Below are 25,285 nucleotides of genomic sequence, written 5' to 3' on the forward strand. Positions count from 1 at the left end.
TGGATTTGGTTAAGATCCACACCGTTCAACTCGTCTATAAATCATGGGAAATTCCCCATCTTTTACTCCTTACGCTCAACAAATCTTTAAGGCTACGAAATCACCCAAATTTCTCTCTCTCAAATACCTCTATTCTCTCCATCTTAGAAGCATGACTAAGCTATCCTTCAACGTCTCCGGTGCCGGCCAAAATAAGTCCAGCTCCGATGAACCTTCACAAAACCCTTCCACCTCTAGCAAGGGTAAAACTGATCAAAACTCTGAAAAAGAGAAAGCTGTGAAAATACGAACCTACTCCAAAGTCTTCGAAAGTGTTCTCGAATGGAAAGTTGAGCCCTCCAGATGTGTTTCTGAGCACTTCGTCCAACATGAACAACCGTTTGCCGAATGGATTGCAAAGAACGAATGGACTGGGCTGTTCTCCGTCAGAGATGAAACGTATCCTGACCTGGTAAGGGAGTTTTACCACAATCTCATGGTTGCCAATGACTCCCCTGACTATCTAAGCACTAAAGTAAAAGGAAAGATGATCTTCATCAACCCTCTGTACTTGGGAAATCTCCTCCAACTTAAAACTGAGGGAGTGAGGTTGAGGAAGTCTGGAGATCAGGACAAAACCGACTACGTCCATACTTTCTGCAAACCTGAGGGTCACTCAGGCGAGATCTCAGCATCTTCAATGGGACAGCACCAAAAGATGGCTCACTACCTGCTGAGCTACTTCATTTACCCTAAGATAAATTGCACGACCTCATCAACGAACTTTGAACAGTGCTTCATATGGCACATGCTGACGTACACCCCCATCAACATGCCCGTCTTCCTAGTTGCTGGGTTCCTACGCAGCACGGGTACAATGAGGTTGGGATCAATCATTACCAGGATCCTCATCGACCACAAGATTGACCTTGAAGGAGAGGAATCTTTCAGAGGAACCGAAATCACAGCGGCCTCGCTGAGGGCACTGAAATATGGGCAGCCTTTGAAGAAAGGAAAAGCTGCTGCTGCTGCTGGCCAAGCTGATCAGACTGAGGAGACTATAGCTGAGCCTAAGAAAGGGAAAAGAACTAAGGCCCCAGCTTCTCGCAAGAGAAAATCTGCTGAGACACCTAATGTTGTGTCTCCAGCAAAGAGGCAAAGGTCAGCTGGAAAGTCAGCTGAGAAGAGAAGCAGGCAAGATGAGCCTAACACTGAGGCAGCTGCTGAGCTCCCTCAGAAGAAGCAGAAGTCTTCAACACTGGCCCCTCTCGACGTCATACCGATGGATTTTATTGTACCAGGTGATTCTCACTTCACTCAATGTCAAGGCACTGATGCTGAGGGAACTGAGGTCCAGTTAGATGACCACTTCATCTCCCAAGTTGAGGAAGAACTTGATGGAGATAATACTGAGGAGGAAGAAGAAGATGATGAAACCAGCGGTCAGAATGACGCTGAGGAGTCTAAAGAATATGCCAGTGAAATTGAAGCTGAGGACGCTGACACTGGGTTAGCAGGTGGTGCTGTGCAGACTGACACTGAGTTGGCTGCGGGAGTTGAACAAGTTGAAGAGCAAGCTGACCAGATTCAGACTGAGCAAAAGGAACCTTCTCCTACTCACTCAATAGAACCTGCTCATCATACCACTCCACCACGTAGAAGGCGAAAACTGGTTAAGGCCAGTGAGGTAATAGTCAGTGACCCTCCTGTGCAACCACCATCCATTCCTCAACTTGTCCTCTCCAAGATAACAAAGGATCCTTCTACCGTCAAATTAAAAATTTTCAAACGGCCCACAACTTCCTCTACTACAACGCCGTTGGAAAAACAAGCCTCTGTTTCTTCTCAACAGGAACATGCCGAGCATAACACTTCAACCACTTCTACAAGTGTTGAACCAAGCACTGCCCATGCTGTTTCCTCAAGCATAATGCTGACTCCTCATCCCTCTACCGTCAGCACAGACAGTGTTCGGGTTATGACTTCCATCATCAACAACCTCTCTGCTGATCCATCAAACTTACCTCCAACTCAAGTGCAGATTGAGCCAAGTCATCAAGTCACTGACCAGGGTATTCCTTTCACCCCACTTTCTTCTGGTCATACTGATGTACATCGAGATACCACTGAGTCCGGCAAAAAGCTCCTTGACTCAGTGCAAGCACTCATCCACGATCTTCAACATTCCGCTTCGCCTGCTGCTGGTTCTTCAATTCCTGCCGTAACTCAGCTCTCTCAAGTCACTCTACTTCTCAACGAAGTCAAGGGACTCAAAGATTTGCTGAATGTCGTCCTGTCATTACAAGCCCAGCAAGCTAAGCAGGACTCCATTGCTAAGTTGGCAGAGATACAGCTATCAACAATTCAACATCTGAACTCACTCCATCAGCAAGTTCAGAAGTTATCTGCTGTGAACACTGACTATGCCACTTCCTCAGAACTCAAGATGCTCTTTGCTCAGCTTCATACTGAGCAACTTAAGACAAATGAGCAAATGGTATCCTATAGTCAGTGCTCAGTCGAGCAAATTGGTGAGGCCATTCGGCTCCTTAATCTCAACAAGCAAGAGATGGATACTGACTCGATGAAGCAAAATGAGTTGCTATCTCTTGCACAGCAATCCTTCACTCACATCCGTCATAACAATATCCAGCGTCATCATTATGACTCAGCACTCTTAAAAACCTTCCACCAAGTCTTTGCTGGTCTCACTGAAGCTCTCATTTGGCAAGCCAAAGCACAAGCCTTCAGTGTGAATATGCTTAGTGCTGCTGATCTTCATATACCAGTCGAAGTATCCGCTGATGGCGTTGGCATTTTTTATGGGCTAAATGAAAGTGCTGACAAACTCAAAGAGCTTTCACAAGAACTGACTCACGCTGTCTTAACCGATGCGTTTAAGCTCCCTGAAGTTGACAAAACGGGGGAGAAAGCGCAAGTTGCTAGAGCTCAGCATGAGCAACGCCAGTACAAGAAAAGTCAGTCACAGGGCAAGAAAAAGAAATAGTTAGGCTAGGTCTTAATTTTTGCTAATTTATTTTTGCTGTGCAACTGCTGACTTCTATCAATATATCATACTTCGTTTATATCAGCTATGCATAACACTTATAATATTTATTGACTAAATGATATGCTGATAACATGTTTGACATCATACTATGATCTTATGAAACATTCTGATAAAGAACTCATTGAACAATAATTTGCTCAGCGCGCTCTGTCACTATACATTACTTTCGCTGAATTCTGAGTAAAATAGAATATGACCCATAAGCTGACCTATAACTGAAAACTGATCTTAGGCTTATTCAGTCAAACCTTAGAATGTTTAGAATAAAACTAAGTCAGTAGTTCTATCCTTACGGGGGAGTTCACTTAATTAAAAAGGTCAACTATCATGGGGGAGCTCATACTGAGTTCCTTGCTGATTAGTTTTGCCAACATCAAAATGGGGGAGTTTGTTGAAACACCTTTCCACAGGATTTTGATTTGACAAAATTAATTAAGTGAAAGTAAATATTCTATAACACACTAAGTTTAAATGCTTTGATTTAGTGTTACTAATGTGTTTGTTCAATGTTGAGTTTATAATTTATCATAAGACATAAAGATCATAAGGCTCAAGCCCTATATGGAAATCAAGGCCCAAGTCAAACAAGCCAAAGATCACTCAGCCCGCGTATCTCCAAAACGTCGCCGTTAAAGTGATGAAACGCATGCTGAGTAAAGAAGGATCGAGAAGATCCACGTAGACAACTTCGGTATGAAGCTGCTGAGCTGTCTCGACAAAACGTGCAGGACAGCTACTGACCATAAGACAGCTTCCAGACAAAGTATTTCCTCATTAGGTAAAGGTCAGAAGACACAACAAGCTGTCTGGTTGACATTACCCAAAATGGTGGAACATACTGACTCACTGACCGAAGAACAGAAGACGCTGGAATCTGATTGGCTAACGAGAACTGCTGGCAGACTCAGTGAAAGCGACCTGTAGCCGTTTGTCTCCAACGGTTATTTCGAAATTCGAAATAACCAGAAGCTCTCACAGCTCTCTATAAATAGTCCATTCAGAATCCACATTCTGCAGAGAACTTTGAGCAAGAGCCGCTACGCTGACCAAACGTATACAAAAGTTCTCCATCAAAAGCAAAGCAAAGTTCTTACACTACAAAGTCTATTCATTTGTGTAAAAGTCTAGAGTGATTGTTTTTCAATCATCTAAGGTGTTCTAGCAATTGTTGTTTAAGACAAAATCTTTATCATTTCTAGAAGTAGAAAGGAGAGGCTGGGTACTCGGTTTTAAGTACTCAGCGGAGAGATTAGGATTGAGTAGAAGTATAGAGGAAGGTACTCTTGTCATACTCAATTGCTGATATTGTAAAAGGTTTGAGGCTCTACCTTTAAAGAGCTCAGTAGAGGATTTGAAATCTCGGAGGTGTTCCGGGGACAGGACGTAGGCTTAGAAGAAGCCGAACCTGGATAAATCTGCTGAGTGAAGTATTTCTAAACCTTAACTCCTTATTCATATTGCTTGCTTAAAACAAACTAAAACTGACCAAGTAAAAGAGGTCAAGCTGAGTTGTGCGCTACCAACGAGAAGGTTCAGGAATAGACTCTAAGTGCTATTTCCTGACCTAAGCAATGAAGCTGTCCTAGTCACTAGTTGACTAAGCCAGTGTCTTGCTGAGTGGTAAGCGCCGCTGTTAGATAAACTTTTCTTGAAGAAAAGAAATCTTCCCAACTTATTTTAAAAAAGGTGAAATAGTTCCTAACCCCCCCTGGAACTATATTTGCAACCTTACAAGGGACTAACAGTTAAGGAATATTAATTCTTAAAAAATTTCATTTTGAGGTCATTTAGGTGTGTTTGGTTAGCAGATGATGATTTTATAGAGAAAGAAAATTTCAAAAAATGTAATTTTGAAAAAAAAAAATTGATTTTGCGATAAATGTCATTCTAAACAATTTTAATTCTTGAATATTTTTATTTCGAGGAGTTAGTTAAAGTTGAGTGGCCACCAATATTAAAAAGCGTAAAGTTCAATAACCATATCGTTAATAATTAGGCTTAATGCTTCTCCAGCCCCCTTAACTTATCCAAATTGGTCATTTTACCCCTCCAACTCATCGAATGTCCTATTTACCCCCTTAACTCCATAAAAATGGTATTTCTCACCCCCTTAACTTGTCCAAATTTGTCATTTTACCCCTTCTCAACTCATCGAATATCCTATTTACCCCCTTAACTCTATAAAAATGGTATTTCTCACCAATTATGATCCTATTTATTTTCTTAACTCCATAAAAAATGGTATTTCTTATCCTTTTATAGTAGTCAAAAAAGTTGAAAAGAGAAAGAACGAATAAAAAATACAAATAACAAGAACATTAATATAAACAAGTTAAATACATTATATGTAGGGATAATGTACCAAAATAAGCCTATGATTTTTGGGGAAGTATCAATTTAGGTTCCACTTACAAAATAACATAAATATAAGTTTAACATTTAAAAAAAGTTATCAATTTAGGCTTCGATAACGAATTGCAAGGGGTGAAAAATACCACTTTTATGGAGTTAAGGGGGTAAATAGAACATTCTATGAGTTGGAGGGATAAATGGACAAGTTGATGGGTGAGAAATACCACTTTTATAGAGTTAAGAGGGTAAATAGAACATTCGATGAATTGATGGGGTAAAATGACCAATTTGGACAAGTTAAGGGGGTTGTGGAAGTATTAGGCCTAAGAATTAAGTTTAGTGAACACAATCTTAAAAAAAATGGATAAACTTAGAGGTAAATTATATTCATGGCCACTCAACTTTGTCCAATTAACATTGTGGCCACTGAACTTCAATTTTTAATGGTATGACCACTAAACTTTACACTTTTTAATACCAGTGACCACTCAACTTTAAATAAGTCCTCAAAATGACTGTTAACGACCTCAAAATGAAAATATTCAAGAATTAAAGTTCCTTAGAATATCATTAACTCTTCGATTTTTTATTTTCAGACCGCCAACGGTCGTTTTGAGGCTTTGAGTGGCTATCAATATTAAAAAGTGTAAAGTTTAGTGCATAGTGTTAAAAATTAAAGTTCAATGGCCACAATGTTAAACGGGTAAAGTTCAGTGGCCATGGGTGTAATTTACCCGTAAACTTAGTGGCCATGTGTTGTGTAATTTAACCAAACAAACTTTTATAAGTTTAACACGAGGAGGTGAGGTGTCGCTGTCATCTTATTTGATACCAAGATCTGACGCAATACATAGCAACGATTACAGCTACAAATTGACTCAATTTGGTTCTAATCGTTTGTATCGAAAGAAAGTACAGTTGCCATTTACTATTTGTTGATGTCCCTCCCCTCTTTCTCCTGCTCCGCCGTGCATCGGTGGTGTAAATTTCATCGGTGTTCCCTTCCTAAAGACATACTGCAACTCAACCACGTTTTGATTCTGATTCCGCTACCAAAACCATCAATTGATAGTCATGAACCCATACAAATTACCCTCACACTGCCTCATTTGCTGCCGCTGTGTTTGCCGGTAATTTTCATTTCGTAATTAAGTTTGCCGCTGTTATTTACTTCTTTTGTGAGTTTATTTTACTTCTTCGATTTCAACAGTGATAGATCCCGGCGATGAGGTTTTGCTGATTGACCCTTCTTTTCCTTCTTAATGAGGGGTTGAAGGAATTCCTTGTAAGTTTTTCTTTGGCACTTTGTATTTTGATTCTGAATTGAGCTGAAGATTAATAGTAATTATTGTCAATTGTAAGAATTTTGAAGTTCTTAAATATTGGGATTTGCTTCAGGTGTTCATGGGGTCTTTTACTGGCAGAACGAAAGCTCTGAATCTCTCATATCAAACAGGTAAGGGAATAAGGATTCTATTTATGATGAATTAGCATTTTTTTTTTTTGTGTGTGAAAAATCATAGTATTTTGAATAGTCAGTAGAGTAGAAATTCAATTTGTTGTTCGAAATAGAGGAAGCAGGAGTAGTTCTTATTATTGTTCTTTGAACGAGATCCCCAATTTTTGCTTTTTTACTCCTTATCCTACCTGTTTTCTTATTTGTGTAATAATTTTATGAACATATAAAAATAAAACGTCATTTTTCAATTTCAAGGTCGAAATATTAATTTTTCTTTTATTTTCAATTTCGAAAACCGAAAACTGGGAAAAGAGAAATGAAAAATGTTTCCTAAACCTGAAAAATGTAATGAAAATGAAGATTTAATATTTTGATTGCATATAGTTCCAAATCAAAAAATTGATTCAAAATTTGCAACTTCAGAAACTTTCTGCTAAGTAAATCATGATATGAGGTTGTATGCTGATTTAATTGAGTGGATGCTTCAGGTCACATGTGCTGTTGCTCCATGTGCGCTAGACTTGGGGAAGGGCCCCTTTCTGCTGCTACATATGCACTAGACTAAATCTATGCAGCCTTTGGGATGGAAACTATCAAATTTTATGGATATCAAGACACAGTATGTGATGAGAAGGGGAGACATTTGTTCAAGAACTGTTTCATTGAAGGCACGGTTGATTTTATATTCGGGAACGTTATATTTGGCAAAATATTATTTGTTATTGTTATCGTTATTATATATGATTAATTAATAAAAAATTGCTGTTTTCAGAGATACATGTTCTAAAACAAGATTGGAACACAGTGCTCAGCACGAGGAAAGCAAGAGGCGAATGAAGATTCAGGTTTTTCATTAGTACATTGCAGCATAAATGGAGATATTCCTGTATGGAAGGACTTGGGGCGAGCTTGGATGAAAATGCTTCAAGTGGTGTTTGCCTATTGTACTATGAATGATACTATTTATTCTGTAGCCTGGGGCACTTTTGGAAGAGCACCACAGTAAGAGTTTTTATATTTTATTTTCTAATGTAATGTAAATTGTGATGTAATTAAATATGAATGCATTGCAGGAATTTCTTGTTTGGTGTATACAAAAACGCAGGACCGGGATCAGTTTTTCAAGGGCGTGCCCCATTTGCTAAGCAATTGGATGATGCAGGAGCCAAACCTTTGCTCAATCTTGGCTACATTCAAGCTTCTAAATGGCTGCTTACACCCAAAGCAGGCCGATCTCCGATGCTTCCAGATTCAGGCCGTCCATTTTTTGACCTGTCTGCTGTCCAACCACCTACTCCAAGTTCTGCTGCTACATATGCACTAAACTAAAACTTTGAAGCCTTTGGGATGGAAACTACCAAATGGCGAGGGGCCAATTTCTGCTGGTCCGTTTGCACTACACCAAAACTATGCAGCCATCATGGGGTCTGCCAACAATGTGCAATCTTCCAGCCTTGAATGCATCAGTGAACGGGCTGATTACACCAATGCAACAGCAATCCCAACTTGAACCACAGTGAAGTTCCTTGGAGGAGCCGTCAACAGTCATCCATGAATGATAATAGGCTGCCTGATCTCGGTTTTCCACTTTGAGCTTATTATCTTCATGCCTCATATCGAAAACAGCTTCAAGTTTGTCATGTTTTTCAGCTCCTGAGATCTTTTTTAGGCACCCTTGGACAAAAATCAAACAAGCCCAGATGATACTGCTGATGTACTGCCATTGCTTCAAAGTCCAAGTTTTGATTGCAGAGTTGAGTCGAGATATTGTAGGAGAGGCCGATAGGGTAGGATAGTTTTCATGTTGTTAAGTTAGACACTGGTAATCTCTTGCTATTATTTTGATATCATGAAACTAATGTTTGAGGTTTGAAGTTGTAGGACTAAAAGTGGTTCCTAATCAAGTAGATCAGACTTAATTCGGAAAGATGATGAAAGGCATTTATTTGGTAGTCTTGATTCGAATATGACTGAAGAAAGAAATGATTTTTTAGAAAATGAATATCTTCCTATTCATATGCAGAAGTGATGTGATGTGCTTATTTGTTGTATGCCTCTTTTATTCTCCATCTGTGTGCTTTTGTGCTATTTTCTGGTTGAAGATGTGTGTATGAGGCTGAGAAAGTTGCTGGCATTGCATAATGAAGCTGCAAAATACTGCTATAGTTGATGTTGATATAGAGGCATGTTGAATTTTTATCCAGGTTGGACAACATGAATCTTGCATATGTATCTTCAAACAACTATAACTCGTATTGGAGAAGAAGATGATTTCAGATTAATCTCGCGCTCTTTATCTTATCTGAACGAATTCCTCTGGACGAACAAATCCAGAGGGGATTTGAGCAACGACTATCAGCATTGGAACGTCCTTAGGACCCTTTACTGTTTTGAGTTCTCTAAAAGTTTGAAAAGTAACTTAGAGCTACATTAACACCTCATTTATAAATGTTGTTAATAGATCTGGTGCCCTAGACAGAAACTAATTTTAGATGACATATTTGGAATAATTTGCTATACATCTCCAGTGTTTCTATTTATTTTGTAATTGATTTTCAAACTTTCTTATTCCTGATTTTCTATGATCTAATATAGGGGAATAGTTTGGAAGGAAAAAGGAATAGTTACCAAATAGGAAAATCTTTTTTTTTTCTTTATTCAATATTTTCATCAAATAAAACCTTATTAAGAGTTAAATATTTTAGGTAGTTTTACTCAATTTTATTTTTTTCACCATGTTGCTTTTTCTTTTACCCTTTTTCATTTTTTTTATTTAATTATATTAAATTGTTGCTTTTCTTTTGTTTTGGTTGTTGGTCAATTTCAGTTGGTTAATCAGATTAAATTGGGACGATGGAACTGAGGTGTCACTTCTTCCCTTTCTTCATTTTTTAGTGATAAAAAATATTGTATAATATATTAATTTTAATTATATTATTATATTTATCTATAAAAAGATTTTAAATGAATCCATAAAATCTCTTTAATTCTTCGCATATTTATATATAAATATAAAACAGTAATGATGAAGCTGAAGTGCCACTTTTTTTTACTGATAAAAAAATATAATATAATATATAATATATTAAATTTAATTATATTATTATATTTATCTATAAAAAATTATTTAAAGTAAATGTAAAAATAAAATAGTAATATTTAATTTATATAGCACTTTTATATCATTAATTGTAATTATTAGATTATATTTTTGTTATTAATATTTATATGTTAAGATGAATCCGTACATCGCACGAGCCAAAAATTAATTATGAGATTAAATTGGTTGAATTTCAAAGCGGTTCATTATAAGTTTAAATATGGTGAAATTATATAAAATTGTATTTTCGTTTTGGCTTTATTTGGGAAATATAATTAACATACGTGGTTAAGGAATATAAATTTATAGATCACTTGTGGTTTTAGCACCAGGGCATATTCGTTTGAATTAGTTTCATCACTAGGGAAAACAGTAAATCAATTGAATCCAATGGCGGAGTCAGAATTGAACATCGCATTTAAAAAATATTAAATAATACTTCAAAAAATTTGTGCTTATAGCCAGAATGGTGGCACTAGGGACAACAATAAATCAACTGAATTCAGTAGCATAGTCAGGATCTATTTACTGAATTCAGTAGCGGAGTCAGGATAAATAGAATTTAGTAGCGGAGTCACGATCTAAACGTCACAGTTAAAAAAAAAATTAAATGATATTTCAAAAAATTAAATTAAATGATACTTCAAAAAATTAAATGTGGGGTTTTCCAGTCGGTAAAAGGGTCGGTCGTTCAATACCTTTGAGAAGCTGAGGTAAATCTGAAGTTGTAAGTGCAATTGATGATGATAGATATTAGTGTGTACAGTTGAATATTAATGATACAACTGTATATTAATGATAGACAACTGTAATTACTGTTGTAAATTAATTATCTCTGTAATTAGGTGGTAGTTGGTCTCTCCTTAATTAGCCCTCTTAATTAGCTCCTAAAAAGTAGCAATCTTCAAATTTGCTAGCAATCATTTTGTACAAATAGGTTAAGCCTTTCAATGAGATGACAGATTTCTTCTCTCTAAGAACTGTATCCAGATTCTCTCTCTCTAAATTTATCATGGTATCAGAGCCATTTAGACTATCTTGAATTTTTGGTTTCTTTACTGTGTTTTTGTTTCTTGGGTTGTTCGAAATTCTGGGTCTTTGCGATTTTTGGGTTATTTATTTTGGTTGGCCATCTTCTTGTTTTCTATTTGGCGTTGAATTATGCTGTCTTCAGAGACCAATCAGGCCATGGCCATCGGATTTTCGGGCAAGAATTATTCAGCATGGGAGTTTCAGCTCCGGATGTTTTTGAAGGGGAAAGAGCTTTGACGTCATATTGACAGGTCTTCTCCTTCCCCTGAGGAAGATAAAGCACGCAATGAATGGGAGATAAAGGATACCAGAATTGTGTCCCAGATCATAGGCTCTATTGAAGTTCATATGTTGAATAGTTTGCGTTCCTTTTCTATTGCCAAGGGTATGTGGGATTATCTAAAGCGTATATATCATACACAGCTCATCGTTTTCAATTGGAATGTGAGATTAACAATTTCAGTCAAGCTAATCTTTCTATTGAGCAGTATTATTCTAGATTTCTTAACCTATGGAGCGAATATTCTTGAATTATTTATGCAAAGGTTCCTAGCGAGGTTCTAGCTAGTCTTCAATCCATTCATGAAGATAGTCGACATGATCAGTTCTTGATGAAATTGAGACCTGAATTTGAAGTTGCTCGGGCTGGAATGCTAAATAGAAACCTAGTTCCCTCATTAGATCTGTGTGTTGGCGAATTATTACGTGAGGAACAGAGATTGGCTACACAAGCTATTATTGGTGCATCCAATGACCCATCTAAAATTATCAATATTGCGTATGTTGCTCAAGGAAAGAATCGAGGAAAGGGACAACTGCAGTGCTATAGTTGCAAGGAGTATGGGCATATTGCTCGTAATTGCAGTAAGAAATTTTGCAATTATTGTAAACAGACCGGGCATATTATAAAGGATTGTTCCACTTGTCCAGAAAACCGTCAAATTAGAGGTTTACAAGTTGTTGTTTCGGGTGATCGTGGAGCTATACCTCCATCTGCACCATATCCCACTGCTAACCAATCTACTATCACTCCAGAGATGGTCCAACAAATGATTTTATCAGCATTTTCTGCTCTAAGTCTTCAAGGGCAAGGTAAAAATGTTCTTTCTCGTTGGCTTGTTGATTCTGGCGCATCTAATAACATGACTGGCTCTTCCTATTTTTTACAAAATCTTCGGAAATATACTAGGACATAAAATATACAGGTTGCTAATGACAATGATCTTCCCACTACCGTCGTTGGTGATATTGGACCTTCTTTTCGCAATGCGTTTGTTTCTCCTGAATTATCTACTAATTTAATTTCAGTCGGTCAAATGGTGGATAATTAATGTAACATGCATTTCTCTCGTGATGGTTGTCTTGTGCAGGATCAGGTGTCGGGGAAGGTGATCGCAAGGGGACCTAAAGTGGGCAGATTATTTCCATTGCAATTTTCTATTCATAGCACTTTATCTTTAGTTTCTCATGTTGTTGAAAGTAAGGTTGAATTTTGGCATAAACGGTTAGGCCACCCGAATAATGTGATACTGAATAATTTGATGCAACATGAGTTTCTTGGAAATACAGCTCAGCCTTCTAGCCATATATTGTCTTTTGATTGTTCTACTTGTAAATTGGGAAAAAGTAAGACATTGCCTTTTCCGGTTTGTGGTAGTCGTGCTACAACTTGTTTTGCAATACATAGTGATGTTTGGAGTATTACTCCTATACTTTCACATGGGCAGTATAAATACTTCGTAACATTCATTGATGATTATAGCCGCTTTACTTGGATATACATTTTACATTCCAAAGCTGAGGTTCTAACTTCCTTTCGTGTTTTTGTGGCCTTTGTTAAGACACAATTTTCAACATGTATCAAAGTTTTACGCTCTGACAATAGTGGGGAATATATGTCACATGAGTTTCAAGGTTTTTTTGCAACAAAAAGGTATTGTATCTCAGCGGGCATGTCCTTACACTCCTTAACAAAATGGCGTGGCCGAGCGAAAGAACCATCACTTGTTAGATATGGTTCGCACATTGCTTTTGCAGTCTTCGTTCCATCTAAATTTTGTGTGGAAGCTTTGTCTACTGCAGTTTATTTAATTAATCGCCTTCCTTCTCCACAGTTGAATTTTGATTCTTCTTATTATCGTTTACTTGGTATGCACCCTAATTATCATACACTCCATACATTTGGTTGTGTGTTTCGTTCACTTGCCTTCTCATGAGCGCCACAAGTTTACCGCTCAATCGGTTCGGTGTGCTTTTATAGGTGATAGTATTGCTCATAAGGGGTTTCTATGCTATGATGTTGCTGCCAATCGCATCCGTGTTTCTAGAGATATAATATTTATAATTTTCCTTTATTACTATTTGACAATAAATAAAAAATGTCTCTAAAACTCTCTTCATTAATTTCTCCCTGCTTCCACTATTATATATAATATAGATATATAATCCATCACTGAAAGTGGGAAAGGAACTTACAATAGTAATTATTACAAAACATGATTTATAATTGAAATAAATTTCATTGTAGCTATAATGTTTCAATACTTCTTTAATTATTTTTTTTCAATATGTCTCCAATTTTAATAAACAACTATTGTGTAAAATTTTATATCTACTCATACCAAAAATGTATAAAAATAAAAAATTCAATCCATATGAGTTAGATAAACCCAAATTTAAAAAAAAAATCAAAGGACTTCACTAGGTTCTGAATTTGAAAAATTAATCTAACTCCAATTGAACCTAACAATTGAGTTCATATAAAGCCGAAAATCTAAATTTTAATTAGAGTTAACAATCGAAACGATTACACCTAGCAACTTATACTAAAAAAGAATGAAAATATACAAAATCTTTATTTAGTCATTTTGGGAAAAAACATAGATAAGACAACGAGAGGTATGGAATAACACAATTGAGAATAAAATAACTTCTACATATGAAAAAAAATCGAATAATTACCTTCGGAAACATAACGATTTCCTGTAATTTTTGACTCATTTGTTTTTTCCGATTTCAGTTGTCCATGCCCCTTCTATTTTTATCTGATTTCTTCAATTGGAGATATCAAAGTCTAAATTCTCTCATTATTGAAAAAATGATATTAATATAGTTTATCAATAGAAACCATTCTTAAATAAATCTGAATCTCTTAATAAAGTAAGAATAAAATTATAACCCATCTTCTGGCTTCTCCGAGGCCGCCTCCTGCTCCCAATATTATTCCGGTCCATTGGCTTAAACCTCCTCCGGGCTGGATTAAAGTCAATGTGGATGGCTCTGCTTTTGGCACTCCTAGCGAGGCTGGAGCAGGAGGTATTTTTCGCAACTATCGAGGCTTTCCTAAAGGTTGTTTTGCTTTTTCTACCCCTCCTTCTTTTGCTTATATGGCTGAATTGAGAGCCGCTATTCTCGCAATTGAACTTGCTTGGGAGAAAAATTGGCATCAGCTTTGGGTTAAGTCAGACTCAATGTACGTAGTTAATCTGTTTAGACATCGTTCCATGGATGTTCCTTGGAGTATTCGACAACAATGGTTGCACTGTCTCAGCATTTGCTCTAGGATGAACATTCTCTTTTCAAACATCTTTAGGGAAGGAAATAGAGTAGCTGATGCATTGGCAAAGTTTGAAGTCTCTTGCTCAGTGATCAATTGGTGGCCTTCTGATCCTGCTTTTTGCCACAAGCTTATCAATGATGACATTTGTAGTATTTCACACTTGCGTTTCTCTTGACTTTCCTAATCTTTTCTCCTTCCACTTTCTTTTTGTTTGTTCTCCTTCCTCTCCTCTTGTTCAAACACTCACTTTTTTCTTTTATTAATATATTGTGGGTTTGACAGTTCTTGGGCCATGGGTGCTCACTCCGCCCTAGATCTGTCTCGTCCCAATTTCTATCAAAAAAAAAACAAGAATAAAATTATAAGACTATATTATTTAAAGTAAAAATAAAATTATAAGATTAAGAGGAAAACAAATACATAATAATCAAAATTAAAGGAGGTCTTTGATTTTCGGTGGCCAATGAATATAATGATGGAATACTATATATCATGCTTTATATACAAGTTTTATTTATGACTCTTGGATTTCCTTCGCTTAGTGTTTTTTCGTCTTCTTGTAACTCATACTTTTTTTTATTAATTTAATTAATGGGTAGCAATTGACAATAAATAATGTGTTAATATAGTACTTATGAGATAGAGATCATAAAAGCTCATTAACTAATTTATTCTTTTTTTTTCAAAAAAAACTCATTTATTATTAATCTAACTCCAGTTAAACCTGACAATTGAGTTCATATAAAGCCAAAAATCTAAATTTTAATTAGAGTTAACAATCGAAATGATTACACCTAGCAACTTATACTAAAAAAGAATGAAAATATACAAAATCTTTATTTTGTCATTTTGGGAAAAAATTCATAGATAAGACAGCAAGAGGTGTGGAACAACACAATTGAGAATAAAATAACTACTACATATGAAAAAAATTGAATAATTACCTTCGAAAACATAACGATTTCCTGTAATTTTTTACTCATTTGTTTTTTCCGATTTTAGTTGTGTATGCCCCTTCTATTTCTATCCGATTTCTTCATTTCGAGATATCAAAGTCTAAATTCTCTCATTATTGAAAAAATGATATTGATATAGTTTATCTATGGAAACCACTCTTAAATAAATCTGAATCTCTTAATAAAGTAAGAATAAAATTATAAGACTATATTATTTGAAGTAAAAACAAAATTATAAGATTAAGAGGAAAACTAATACATAATAATCAAAATTAAAGGAGGTCTTTGATTTTCGGTGGCCAATGAATATAATGATGGAATACTATATATCATTCTTTATATATAAGTTTTATTTGTGACTCTTGGATTTCCTTCACTTAGTGTTTTTTCATCTTCTTGTAACTCATACTTTTTAATTAATGGGTAGCAATTGACAATAAATAATATTTTAATATAGTACTTATGACATAGAGATAATAAAAGCTCATTAACTAATTTATTCTTTTTTTTCAAAAAAAAAAACTCATTTATTATTTTTGCTCATACGATGCCAACTAAGCTAAAAAAGTCTCTAAAACACTTCTTGTAAATTCTCTCTGCTTCCTCTATTATATATAGTATAGATATAGATATAGATGTCTTAGTAGTATCTTTCAATCTTATGCATTTTATGATTAATATGGTTATTGTTTGAGTATTTGTGGCATTTTAGAATATTTGGAATCCCTAGCGCACCTTCAGATTTGGGCAACAAACTTGTTTCCAAGATACTAGAGCACATTTATATTCAGTGCTAGTACCACTCCAAAGAAAGTTCTTGCATCTCTGATCAATTGCTTTGATAATAGACATAGGTAAGATGAAAGTTGGGGCCCAATATACATGTAAGCTTCTCAACATAGAGATAACCAATTGAAACCTGCCTGCATATGATAAGTGCTTTGAACCCCATGAATCAATCCTCTTAGTCACTATTTCTACTAAAACCATACATTCAGCTTTACTGAGTTTAGTGGAGATCAGTGGAACTCCAAGATACTTAATAGGAAAACTTCCTTCAACAAAACTAGAGGCCTTCAAAATAGCAATCTTATCAGTATCTCTAACACCTGCACTTAGGAACACCTGACTTTTCTGCTCATTTACATGCAAACCAGAGACTAAGGCAAAAATGGTGGAGGGCATCCATTAAGCTTGAAATAGAAGAGCTATCACCTACACAAAACAAAACCAGATCATCTGCAAAACACATATGATTTAGTTTCATATTCTTGCAACCTTTATGATACTTAAAACTGTCTGGCATGGAAAATTTAAGAACTCGAGATAAGTACTCCATACAAAGGACAAACAGGAGAGGGGACATAGGATCTCCCTGTCTCAAACCCCTAGCTCCAGGGAAAAAACCTTCCAGCCCTCCATTTAACACCACAGAAAAATAAGGGTTGCGAATACACTGCATAACCCATATAATGAATTGACTAGGGAAATTTTTGCTTATGTAAATTCTTCATCTGGGATAATCCCACTATGTTTATTTCCGTTGAATATTGCTAGATCCTATACTAGCTTGCTATATCTGTTGATATGCTAACTGTCAAACAGGGTCTTTATCAGTTAACTGCTTGATTCTGCATGTATGGCTATAAATACAGCAAAATGTAGCATGCACTTGCAGAAGTTCAAGTCTTGGAATGCTGATCCATGAGTTATTCAAGCAGTTGAAGCTACTTGCTTCAAATTGTTCCTAAGAATGGGAGATTCTGGCCATCAAAGCTTGCAAATGATAACTTCCTTGCTCTTCTTTTACAATAAAGATTCAGAATGCTTTCAGTTTCCTAAGGAGGATAGGCAGTCTTTGTATTTGGATTTTGGCCTGCAAGATATCTTGTATATTACAGGACTTCCCATTGATGGGATCTAGGTATGTTTATTGTTTTTGTTAGATTTTAGAAACTTAAAACAGAAAACTAAACAAAAACAGAGAAGTAAAGAAGAAGATGAAAGATAAAGCTAATACAAAGTTTTAGGCTATCAGTAAACTTTTACAGACCTTAACTTTTTCTGTTGTAAGCAAAGTCTGCAATTTCTGGTTTTTTTAGCAAAGTATCATTGTGTTAACAGTTTTTATGACAAACAATTATAAGGTCCCTATAATTTGGAACTGTTTCAAAATGCCCTTAATATGCTTGTGGCAATTGGAATGCAGGTATCAGGGTTTGAGGATAAGGATTGTACTAAGGTTATCAAGCATCATTTTTGTGTTGATAAGAACACGGCTGCAAGTTTGTTTATGAAAAAAGATGGAAAGAATTGTGAGCAGATTAACCCAGCGCGTTTGATGGAATTCTTTCAGAAAGTTCCTGAAAATGTAACTGATGATGCTGCTTTGGAGCCTTATGTGAAGGCTTATTTATTATATCTGATTGGAGTAGTGCTTTTTTTCAAACAATAGTAATTCCATTCCAGTATTGTATATACCACTGCTACAAAAAGATAAAATGAATAAATATGCTTGGGGGCAGCAGTAGTTGCATACCTCAAACGTTCTATGAGGAAAACACATGAGAGTTTGATTAAACAGAAGAATTCAAATCTCGATGGTTTTTCATACGCTATACTGGTAAGGTTTTTAGATAATATTACTAATTTATTATTTTGATTTCTAATATATTAATGATTTTCATTGATAACTCACATGCGTTTTATCTTGTAGGTATTTGCATTAGAGCGATTTTGAATTTTTCAAGGTTCATTTGCTCGACCATCGGAATTTCAACGAGTGCAAAATTTAAAGACACTCAAAACGTGACCATGAACAAACTTGAAAAGGAACAATGTGTTTTGTCTTGTAGGTATTTGCATTAGAGCGATTAGAGAGATTGACTGTTAAACATATGAAAAGGAACAATACAATAGGAAAGAAACTCACATCTTCCTCAGTCAATCTCTCTAATCATTCCTTGTATGCTTGCACCATGGTCACGTTTTAAGTGTCTTTAGATTTTGCACTCGTTGTATTCATCCACCCCAAAAATAAAGGAAATTCCGATGGTCGAGCAAATGAACCTTGAAAAATTCAAAATCGCTCTAATGCAAATACCTACAAGACAAAAAGCATGTGAGTTATCAATGAAAATCATTACTATATTAGAAATCAAAATAATAAATTAGTAATATTATCTAAAAACCTTACCATTATAGTGTATGAAAAACCATCGAGATTTGAATTCTTCTGTTTAATCAAACTCTCATGTGCTTTCCTCATGGAACGTTTGAGGTATGCAACTAGTGCTGCCCCCCAAGCATATTTATTGATTTTATCTTTTTGTAGCAGTGGTATATACTGTTGGTCCCTTGTAGGGTTGCAAGTATAGTTCCAAGGGGGGTTAGGAACTATTTAAACTTTTTCTCAATTAGGGCAGACTTCTTTTTTTAAGGAAAAAGGTTTTAACAGCGGCGCTGAGTAAACAGCAAGATACTGGCTTAGTCAACTGGTGACTAGGTCAGTTTCTTAGCTTGAGTCAGGAGATAGCACTTAGAGTCTATTCCTGAGCTCAGATGTTCAACACGCACAACTCAACTTGACCTCTTTACTTGGTCAGTTTTTGGTTATTTTAAGCAAGCAATATATATAAGGAGTTAAAGGTAAGAAATACTTTACTCAGCAGATTTATCCAGGTTCCGCTTCTTCTAAGCCTACGTCCTGTCCCCGGAACACGTTCCGAGATTTCGAATCCTCTACTGAGATCTTTAAAGGTAGAGCCTCAAACCTTTTACAATCTTAGCAACTGAGTATGATAAGAGTACCTTCCTCTATACCTCTACTCAATCCTAATCTGTCGCTGAGTACTATAACCGAGTACTCAGCCTCTCCTTTCTATCTTCTAGAAATGATAAGTGTTTTGTCCTATACAATGATTTGCTAAGACACTTTAGACGATTGAAATAATCACTCTAGACTTTTACACAAATATATGAATTGTAGTGTAAGATTTGTTTTGCTTCTTGCTTGCAGAACTTGTGTAGAAATTTGGTCAGCGTAATGGCTTGATCAAGTCCTGTATGGAATGAAGCTTCTGATGGCACTATTTATAGAGACGTCTGGGCATCGGTCATTTTGAATTTCGAAATAACCGTTGGAGGGAAACGACTTCCTGTCGTTGTCATCCTGACTTGCTCAGAGCTCTCGGCCAATCAGATTTGTGTATCTTCTGTCCTCGGTCAGCTCAGCAGACTGTCTCTCCTTTTATGGTAAAGTCAAATGGACAGCATACTGTGTCGTCTGATCTTTACCCAAAGAGGAAATACTTTGTCTGGAAGTTTTCCTTAGCCAATGGTTGTCTTGTACGTTTGTCGAGTCTACTCAGCAGCTTCATCTTGAAGTTGTTCCCGAAGGTCTTCTAGATCCTTCTGTTGCTGAGTTGCGTTTTGTCCAAAACGGCAATGTTTTGACAAACGCGGGCCGAGTTGCACTGAGTTGTTTGACTTGGTCTTTAACACTTGTATTGGGCTTGGGCCTTTTAATTCTTGTGTCTTATAAACAGTTTTAACTCAACATTGAACAAACACATTAGTATAATAAATCAAAGCATTTAAACTTAGTGTGTTTAGAATATGTATTTCAATTATACTTAAACAATTTTGTCAAATCAAAATTATGTGGAAAGGTGTTTCAACAAACTCCCCCATTTTGATGTTGGCAAAACTATTCAGCGAAGAACTCAGTATTGAGCTCCCCCATGATAGTTGACCTATTTCAACTTAGCAAACTCCCCCGTAAGGGTTGAGCTACTGACTTAGTTTTACTCTAAACATTTAAAGGTTTAATTCGAGTAAGTCTAAGGTCAGTTTTTCAGATATAGGTCAGCTTATTAAACATATTCTATTTACTCAATATTAAGCGGAAGTTTTAATCATATAGAGTGCGCTGAGTAATTTGTTGTTCAATGAGTTCTTAACAGACAATGTTTTATAAGCACATAAGTCAATGTCAAACATGTTATTAGCATTTGATTCAGTCAATAAGATTTATAAGTATAAAACATAGCTGATTTAATTGAAGATATGTAATGACTCAGTACACAGTAACATATATTAACATATATCATAACTCAGGAATAGGAATAAAAGATGCAGATATGATATATTGATAGTAGTCAGTGTTTACACAACAAAACTTATAGATAAGGCATATAGATTACATCTGACTTAGTCTATACTGAGCTAGCCTATCTATTTCTTTTTCTTGTGTTGAGACTGACTTCGCTCATGCTGAGCTCTAGCTGCTTGTTCTTTCTCCCCCGTTTTGTCAGCATCAGGAGGAGGAAGTCTGAAAGCATCAGTTAAGACAGCTCGAGTCAGTTCTTTAGACAGCTCCTTAAGTTTCTCAGCGCTTTCGTTGATGCCGTCAAAAATTGCAACTCCATCAGCTGATACCTCTTCGGGTACGTTGAGTTCAGCAGCACTGAGCATGTTTACGCTAAACGCTTGAGCTTTGCCTTGCCAGATGAGAGCTTCAGTAAGACCAGCAAAGATTTGGTGAAAGGTCTTTAAAAGGGTTGTGTCATAATACTGACGTTGAATATTGTTATGACGAATGTGGTTGAAGGTTTGTTGTATGATAGACTGCATCTCATTCTGTTTCATTACGTCAGTATCCATTTCTTGCTTATTCAGATTCAGCAAGCGAATAGCCTCACCAATTTGCTCTACTGAGCACTGATTGTAAGAAACCATTTGCTCGTTGGTCTTGAGTTGCTCGGTGTGAAGCTGAGCAAAGAGCATCTTGATTTCAGATGAAGTGGCATAGTCGGTGTTCACAGCTGACAATTTCTGAACTTGTTATTGTAAAGAGTTCAAGTGTTGCACAGTTGTCAGCTGGATCTCAGCCAGTTTGGCGATTGAATCCTGCTTAGCTTGCTGTGCTTGGAAGGTAATGATTACATTCAGCAAGTCCTTGAGTCCCTTAACTTCGTTGAGAAGTTGAGTGACCTGGGAAAGCTGAGTATTCTCAAAAGTTGAAGACCCAGCAGCAGGAGGAGTGGACTGTTGAAGGTCTCTGATCAATGCTTGAACTGAGTCAATGATCTTTTTGCCGGACTCAGTGGCATTCAGATAGCTTTGAGAGCCTTCAGGGACATCAGTGTGACCGGAAGGAAGAGGAGTGAAAGGAGTGACCTGGTCAGTGACTGGAAGTGTTGTACCAATCTGCACTTGAGTTTCTGGGATAGTTGATTGATCGGCAGGGATGGTAATAGGAGAAGTAGTAATACGGATACTGTCTGTGCTGACAGGGGCGGAAGTGGTTGGAGTCAGCACCATGCTTGAAGAAATAGCATGCACAGTAATCGGCTCAACCTGACTGGTTGAGGTGGCGGAAGCATTTTGGTCGGCATGTTCCTGTTGAGAAGAAACAGAGGCTTGCTTTTCTAAGGACGCTGAAGCAGTAGAGGGTTGTTGGCGTTTGAAAAATGTCAGCTTGACTGTAGAGGGGTCCTTAGTTGTCTTTGAGATGATAAAGTCAGGAAGAGTTGGTGGTGGCACAAAATCTTCACTGACAGGCTTCTCACTGGCCTTAACCAACTTTCTTCTTCTACGAGGTGGAGTGACAGTTTGACTAGGATCTCCTGAGTGAGGAGGAGAAGATTCGTGTTGCTCATCATGAGGCTGGTCAGCTTGTTCTTGGACTGGATCAACATTGTGTTGATCAAGTACTTGCTCATCTCCAGCAGCAAACCCAGCATTGGCCTGCTCAGTCTCATGTTCACTGGCTGTCTCTTCAGAGTCCTCAGCGTCATCCTGACCGCTGGCCTCTTCTTCTTCTTCTTCGGTACTGTCACCATCAAGTTCTTCCTCAACTTGTGAGATGAAATGATCATCCAGTTGTACCTCATGTTCTTCAGACTCAGCTATTGTACCTTGACACTGGGTGAAGTGAGAGTCACCCGATACAACAAAGTCTGTAGGTATGGCATTGAGGGGAGTCAGTGTAGAAGGTTTCTGCTTTTTCTGAGGTTGCTCAGCAGTTTCCTCAGTTCCAGGCTCACCTTGCCTGCTTCGTTTCTCAGCTGACTTACCAGCTGACTTCTGTCTTTTTGCTGGAGACTCAACATTTTTGGAAGGAGTCTCAGCAGTTTTTCTTTTGCAGGAAGCTGGGGCCTTAGTCCTTCGCCCTTTCTTTGGCTCAGCAGTTCCCTCAGTTTGTACAGCAGCAGCAGCTTTACCTTTCTTCAAAGGCTGTCCAAATTTCAATGCTCTCAGCGAGGCAGCTGTTATCTCAGATCCTCGAGTCTTCTCCTCACCTTCGAGATCAACTTTATGGTCGATGAGGATTCTTATGATGATTGATCCTAGCCTCAGTGTACCAGAGCTGCGTAGGAAGCCAGCGACAAGAAAAACTGGCATATTGATTGGAGTGTACGTCAGCATATGCCATATAAAGCATTGCTCGAAGTTTGTTGCTGATGTAGTGCAGTTGATCTTCGGGTAGATGAAGTAGGTCAGCAAGTAATGAGCCATCTTCTGGTGCTGACCCATAGATGAAGCTGAGACTTCTCTTGAGTGGCCCTCAGGTTTGCAGAAGTTGTGTGCATACCCAGTGCCATCCTGATCTCCAGATCTCCTCAGCCTTGCTCCCTCAGTTTTTAATTTGAGCAGATTGCCTAAGTAGAGAGGGTTGATGAATATGGTTTTCTGTTTCACCACTGTACATAGATAGTCAGTGTTATCATTTGCAACGCGGAGGTTGTGGTAAAACTCCCTTACCAGGTCAGGGTAGGTGTCATCCCTAACCGAAAATAGCTCCGTCCAGCCATTTTGTGAAATCCACTCGCAGAAGGGTTGTTCGTTTTGTACGAAGTTTTCTGATACCCATCTTGAGGGCTCAACTTTCCATTCGCGGATGTTCTCAAAGACCTTGGAGTAGGTCCTGACTTTTACAGGCTTTCCCTGACCATAGGTTTGGCCAGCTTTTCCTTTGCTCGGCGAGGTTACTTTGGTAGGTTTCGGCACAGAGGTTTGCCTGGAAGTGTCATCGGAGCTGGGCTTAGAGTGGCCAGCACCGAAGATGTTGTAGGAAACCTTAGTCATTGTTGAGGATGGGAAAGCTCAGAGGGATTTTTAGAGAGAAAGAATTTCTTTGCCAGAGTATTCGATAAGCGTAAAGAATAAAAATGGGGAATTACCCATTATTTATAGAGGTGAGAAATGGATCTTATCGAATCCATGTGTCAGTTTTGCCTCGGGATTGTGAACCGACAATAATCCTGGCATTTATGACACATTCGGCGCGTACGTCATCCTAGGTGGCTATACGCGTGCTTTTGCAACGATTCTAACGGATATAACACTCAGCGTTTAGAATACTAATCGTTGGATATTCTGAGTGGTCAGTATTGCATAATGGGATGATTTCTAAGTTTAAGTTTAAACTAACTTACTCAGTGTGCAAGTTTACTCAGTATTTGCTGTTTAAATGAGTACACAGCAAAAACAATCATTTAGCATAGTAATTCACTCAGCATGCATATTCATTTAGTTCAGGAATTTACTGAAGAGGATTAAACATACCAATAGCTTCTCTCAGTGTGCTGAACTGCTCACGGGCCAGTGGCTTCGTGAAGATATCCGCAAGCTGCTCGTCCGTTGGGACAAAGGTCAGCTTGATCTCACATTTGATTACATGGTCTCTAATGAAGTGATGTCTGATGCTGACATGCTTCATTCTGCTGTGTTGAATTGGGTTCTTTGAAAGATCAATTGCACTTTTGTTGTCACATTTGACTTCAATTGTCTTCGTTTGAACACCATAGTCTTCAAGCTGTTGCTTAATCCATAGGACTTGAGTAACACAATGACCAGCAGCAATGTACTCAGCTTCAGTGGTGGACAAGGCTACTGATGCCTGCTTTTTGCTGAACCAGGATACAAGACAGCTTCTTAAGAAGTGACATCCTCTAGAGGTGCTTTTACGTTCCAGCTTATCCCGTCCATAGTCAGCGTCAGTGTATCCAATAAGTGTGAAATCGTGAGTATTGGGATACCATAAACCTGCGTTCACTGAGCTTTGCAAATATCTAAGGATTCTTTTTACAGCAATGTAATGAGATTCCTTAGGGTTAGATTGATATCTAGCACAGTAGCATATTGAAAACTGAATGTCCGGTCTACTGGCTGTTAAGTAAAGTAGAGAGCCTATCATACCTCGATATAATTTGCTGTCTACTGACTTACCATTCTCGTCAGCGCAGAGGACAGTGTCAGTGCCCATAGGAGTGGATATTGGCTTGCAATTTTCCAAGTCATATTTCTTTAATATCTCCTTGGCATATTTGGCTTGACTGATGAAGATGCCATTCTTTCCTTGTTTAATTTGAAGACCGAGGAAGAAGTTGAGTTCTCCCATCATGGACATTTCAAACTCAGTCTGCATTTATTTGCTAAAATCCTTGCACATTGATTCGTTAGTTGCACCAAATATTATATCATCAATATAAATTTGGGCCAGCAGGGTATCTTTACCCTTTTTCTTAATGAATAAGGTTGTATCAACTTTGCCCCTGACGTAATTTCTAGTCAGCAGGAAACTGGTAAGCCTCTCATACCAAGCACGTGGTGCTTGCTTGAGGCCGTACAGAGCCTTTTTGAGTTTGTAAACGTGGTTTGGGAATTTAGGGTCCTCAAAACCTGGAGGTTGATTAACATAAACCTCCTCGTTTATAACTCCATTAAGAAATGCACTTTTGACATCCATTTGGAATAATTTAAAGTTCATGTA

At 37.3% G+C, this 25,285-nt stretch overlaps 1 long non-coding RNA gene across 1 annotated transcript; it reads left to right on the top strand.

The window, feature by feature from the left end:
* The first annotated feature begins 6,233 nt into the window (after positions 1-6,233).
* LOC136201447 (uncharacterized) lies at positions 6,234-8,843 on the top strand. Its single transcript, XR_010673841.1, has 6 exons — positions 6,234-6,531; positions 6,612-6,686; positions 6,800-6,857; positions 7,349-7,528; positions 7,633-7,862; positions 7,934-8,843. It is a non-coding gene; the product is annotated as an uncharacterized lncRNA (long non-coding RNA).
* The last annotated feature ends 16,442 nt before the right edge of the window (positions 8,844-25,285 follow it).

The sequence above is a fragment of the Euphorbia lathyris genome, chromosome 7, assembly GCF_963576675.1.
Source record: "Euphorbia lathyris chromosome 7, ddEupLath1.1, whole genome shotgun sequence".
Lineage (NCBI taxonomy): Eukaryota > Viridiplantae > Streptophyta > Magnoliopsida > Malpighiales > Euphorbiaceae > Euphorbia > Euphorbia lathyris.